A 5547-nucleotide genomic window follows, 5' to 3' on the forward strand; every position below is an offset into this window, starting at 1 on the left:
TGAAAGACATTGAAATTAACCAGTGAGTAGACACTTAGATAATACAGGTTTTATGAGACACATTTAAGAATACTTACATTTGATTCCATGCACTGACTTAACCCCAAGGACCAGAAATCTTCACGTGTAAGGCACACACTTCCCTCCTTCACAATTAGTTCAGCAGGTGAACGATCCTGGTCCAATATGTAACTTAGCTAAACAGAGGAAATTAAATTATTTCAGGAGAAGTTATTACATTTGGGGCAGCAATTTGAGAAAGGAGAGGAGATTAAATTAGCAGAGCCAGTCAGGCGCAGAGTCAGAGCAAAATATGTCAAAGCATACAAGAGCCTCTTGAACTGGGATCACATCCTGTTCCCACTTTGCTCCAGAAGAACAATAGGAATGCTCCAGCTGCCAGTCCCTTGAGGAGATTAAATTAGCAGAGCCAGTCAGGCGCAGAGTCAGAGCAAAATATGTCAAAGCATACAAGAGCCTCTTGAACTGGGATCACATCCTGTTGCCACTTTGCTCCAGAAGAACAATAGGAATGCTCCAGCTGCCAGTCCCTTGAGGAGAATTCATGGTCGATGAGGAGCTGCCCTTCAGATAGTTGCTCATCTGGTTGTATATATGATTACAACATTTTTTCAGTTATTCTCAAGAAGTAAAAATATGAACACAAAGACATAGAAGTGTGGAACATCTAAAAACACTTACTTGTTAACCTATAATAGGGCCTCAGTCTGGACACATTGACCTTCATGGTTGTTGATCCCTTCAGCACAGTGGCCACTCCTTTTTTTGTAATGTTGCCAATCATGTAAGGTCCTCTGTGCTGGCTGGTCAATGTGTCCCCTGTACGTGGCCTTTTTGAAGCCCCTGAAATCAGGCATTTGTCCCCAGCCTCAACAGTTGTGACACGGGTAAATTTGCGTTTCCGGTCTCCAAAAGTCCTCTGCTGTCTTTCTTGTGCCAGTTCAATATTTTGAAGAACCTTCAAAAATAGAAATGCACTTTAGGCAAGATTGTAAAAAAAAAAAATCTTATTTCTAGTATTTTCTCAACATTTACAAACCTTGGTATTAAGATGTTGTATTTCAGTCAGCTGTTTATCGATTTCATCCTCTGCATCGCCAACCTCAAAGTTGTCTCCCATTGGACAGTTATTCATAATCTTGGGCAGACGTGGGTGGCGGTGGAACAAGAGGAAGTATGGGGTGTATTTGGTTGAAGACTGATGGCAAAAAAGTTCATGGTAATCTGTTTTCAGATATTTTGTGCAAATGAAACATTAGTGTACTACCTGCTTGGCAGTGTTAATTCCATAAACAACTGCAGGAAGGTGGAGGTCCCAGTCATTATGGCTTTCATTGACGTACTTCCTCAGGGCACGCTTTATATTTTGATTTGTCCTTTCATCCTAAATTAAAGGACAAATTTCTTTGTCCTAAATAAAGCAACTTGATTTAAACATGGAAGTTCTTGCAAAACAAAGGCTAACTACCTGTCCATTGGTCTGGGGGTGGTATGCACTTGACACAGCATGCTGGATGTTCAGCAGCTTAAAGATACTGTCATTGAGCTGCAGGGAACACATAAATATCTTCAAAGGACCGAAATTTGCAAAAATGACAGAAGAGAAGATGGATAACATTTCACCTGGTTCACAAACTCCTTCCCCTGATCTGTTATTATTTTTCTCACTAAGCCAAACGTGTACATCTTAGAGATGATTGCTGAACAAACTTCTGCAGCGGTCTTTGTTCGTAGAGGTTCAGCAACCACCCACTTTGTGTACAGATCGGTCATAGTGAGGACATAGTTGTGTCCCAGAGAGGTCTCTGGCAATGGCCCAATCAGGTCCAATCCAAGAACCTCCCAGGGTTCTTTGACCTACCACACAATAAAAAAAATAAAAAAATAAAAACATATAATGGAAATGGGTTATATTTACTTATAAAAAACAGTGTTTGTGTTTCAGTCTGTTAATTAAAAAATTAGAACCTTGATTGAATGTAGAACCGGTGCTACAGTTTTCATAGGATCATTTATTTGGCAGCGGTGGCAACGCTGGACCTGAAAGGAAAATTTGTTGTGTAGTTGATTCAGGCTGATAAACAAGAAAATCAGCTAAAGAAAGCATATAGCTTCTACTAATTGTGTATTAAATTCTTTATGCTAAAAGTCTTCAAAGTTAAAGGTGATGGAAGGTATGAGCAATAATTAATTTGTTTTACATTACCCAGTCATTAACATCCTTTGTGATGGTGAGCCAATAATACCACCCTGTCTCGAGTGGCCCTCCTGCCATTGTGGTTGCCAGTACCAGGATTATTGTGGCACTCCATCAGGACAGATGTTCTTTCTTTCTCAGAAAGTACCACAAGCCGCATGAACTGCCGTCTGGGACCAACATAGAAGAGTCTGCTGTCTGTTAGAAGAATGGATGGAATGATATGAAAAAAGTATAAATAAAACATATGAGTATATTGTTTCATGCAAAGACATAAAATTTAAAGCATACAGTAATTTTTGTGCATCCCAGAGTAAATGCAGTAATATATATAAATAAATATTTAAAATTGTAAAAAATATTGTCGCATTCAACATTTTTAATATATACTTTTACTTTGAACGTAAATAAAAACTGAATGAAATAAGAGCATAATCATCTCAAATGTGAAATATTCTAGAATGGATTTAAAATTGAAAGACTGCTTTCCAAGTGACAAAAAAATCATATAATTCTTATTTAAACATTGAATTGACTTATAAACTAAATAATTATATAATAAATATTTTTTTCTGGCAAGTTAAAGTACAATTTACTTTGCTTTTTACTTTTACTTTTTAATTTTCTTACCTTTAACTTGAAAATGTGGAGACATCCTTTTTATTTTTCTTCTGGAATAAAAATCCAAATCTTCAGGAAATGTTCCCTTATCAATAAAAAACTGCAGGTCACGAAAGATAGCAAATGAATCCATTGTGGGTTCAGTACTGCTGGAGTGCACAGTTAAGTACAGAGTAAATCAAATATTAAAACATATTTAAATCTATACGCTGTGTGATGTATATTTGCGCAAGCTCAGAGCAGTCAAAGTAACTATCAAAAGGCGATTTAACTTTTTTATGTATTTCTGTTTTTTTTTTATTTTTAGAATATGCAATATTGACGCAAATACAAATATATACAAAAAGAAACCCAATGCCTCGAAAAATTACAAAAGAATAAAAAAGTAAGAAAAACAAAATATTGCCACCGGAAGTTATTCTGTTCGCGCACGCGCAGAGGAGCTGATGATACAGATCGTGCTACCGGTACGGATCGGGTAATGACAAGCACACCATAGACATCCGTACTCGCGTTCTCGTCAAGTCTGTTCTTGGTAAGAACACAGGGGCCGTTTCTCAATATGCGTTCTTGAGCGTTCTCGTGAGCTCGTGAGCTCGTGTGCTCGTGACACGTCATCAGCCTCAGCCCGAGCACTGTTCCAATGCTGAGAACGCCAAATCGAGAACGCGCCGAATTCCCCGGATGTTGTTCTCGCCCGCCCTCTTTATCGACCATGCATCAGAGCAGACTTGTGCGTTCTTCAGACTGACCGCTTGCCCAGAATGCACCGCGGCCGCAGCTTGACTCGAGACAGCGCAAACAGAGCTCACAGCGGTAAGTTAAAAATTCCCTTTTCTGCTGCTGTTGTTGTTCAAAAGTACGTTTTAAGATCGTTTGAGGCGAGAACATTATACTTTTAAGCTTTCTCTATGTGGCCTGTTTACAGAGTTAGTGCATAATTAAAAAAAGTAGTGTGCATAATACCGCTGGTTATGATTTATTTGTTTTGTGTTTATCTAACTGACGTGTGTTGCTTTATTTAATTGTAAATGTCTGCCAAGGACGACTGCAGCATATAAAATAAATAAATAAATAAATTCTATAAATGTTTTTCCTATCTAAGTGAGTTTCTTCTGAGTCAGGACACGGATAATTGAGAGGAGAAAGAGGGAAAGAAAACAATAGTAATAATAGTATATGAAAAAACAGACATTTATTTTATACAAATGTTTAATCTTTGGAACAGAATGAAGGTGTAATATATTCAACAAATTATTAACAGTTACTAACATGGTTTAAAACAAAGAAATAACTCATTAAGATCTTATACAAACAGACAATGCCTATAAACTTACAATTAAAAATAGTTGGAATGCAAATTAATTTACTGATTATTTTATGTATTTTTACAGGTAGTGAAAAAAATGAAATGAAGCAGCACGTGTACATGACTAGAGCTGATCTACATTAGGTCACATGTAGTCATGTTCACTTAAACATGCAGCCAGCTGGAGCAGCTCCCTGTCTTCAGCCTCTGGATGGTCATCCTCCTCTGGATCAACCTCCTCATCCTCCACGTCTAGCTGGTCCCCTGCCTCTATACTAATATTGTGAAGGATGCAGCAGGCGGTGATTACTTTTGGGGCAAACGTCAGGCGGACCTCCAGCATCCTTAAGAAGATGGAACGCCACCGTGTCTTCAGACCACCAAAGGCACGCTCAACGATGTTTATCAGCCTTGGCGTGGTGCCTGTTGTAGCATGCCTCCGCTTGACCTGTACCAAATATAAAATTAACTTGTAATTTAGGTATAATGCTGATATGTCTTAATCTTCTATCCAATTAATATCATCTATCAATTGTGTGTCATTGCTGGCTCTATTTAAGGACAAGAAGGTAAGAGATCTTACTGGCAAGCTGTTTCCCTATAGGATGCACTGTGGGCCAGCCAGTAGAGGGTCACCAGCACCTCTATCTCCTGTGGCCATCCATGGACCTTCTGGATGGACAGCAGCTGAAGGAGGAGGACGATGGTGGCCCTGTTTAGCCTGAAGGCTGGTTTCAGGTCCCCTTAAAAAATATTTGGAGGATTGGCAAAGAGGTCACATATTTTGTTTCTGTTTCTTCCTGTAAATAAAAAATGCCAAATGTTAATTGGTTTTTTGTCACCTTTTCTATGCATAAAACTATACCTGTTTAACATGCAGATTATTATAGTTCTCAAGAAAGAAAAGATAAAATGTATAGTAAATGTAACAAATGGCTTCCCTTCTCTGGTATTTTTACCATTTCACTGAAAAAAGGAGCTGAACTAACTGCACAAAATGTATAGATTAATCACTGTAAAGGTGGACCTAACTGCACATAATTTATAGATTAATCACTGTAAAGGTGGACAGACATAAAAAATTTTTTTTTTCCTTTCTTAATGATCAATGCTGTGAAGGTCAGGAGGTGCAATAAAGTAGCTTAACCCTACTGTTATTAATGTTAAAACTGGGTCTTCATTTTTATTAATATAGGAAAAATAGTCACAATTTCAACCTGATCACGTTTTTAATATAATCATCAATGGGGTTTTTTTTAAGTTAAAAGTAGGAAATAGGCTGTTAATCTTAAAATGCCTACCAGTTGGCAATAGATGGGTGAGCAAAGCCTGCCTTCTGAGCCTCCTCTGCTGCATCAATCTTCTCCTTGCTCGGATTTTCCTCCTCAACTGCATCACC

This window comes from Fundulus heteroclitus, chromosome 24 (assembly GCF_011125445.2).
Source record: "Fundulus heteroclitus isolate FHET01 chromosome 24, MU-UCD_Fhet_4.1, whole genome shotgun sequence".
In the NCBI taxonomy this organism is placed as follows: Eukaryota; Metazoa; Chordata; class Actinopteri; order Cyprinodontiformes; family Fundulidae; genus Fundulus; species Fundulus heteroclitus.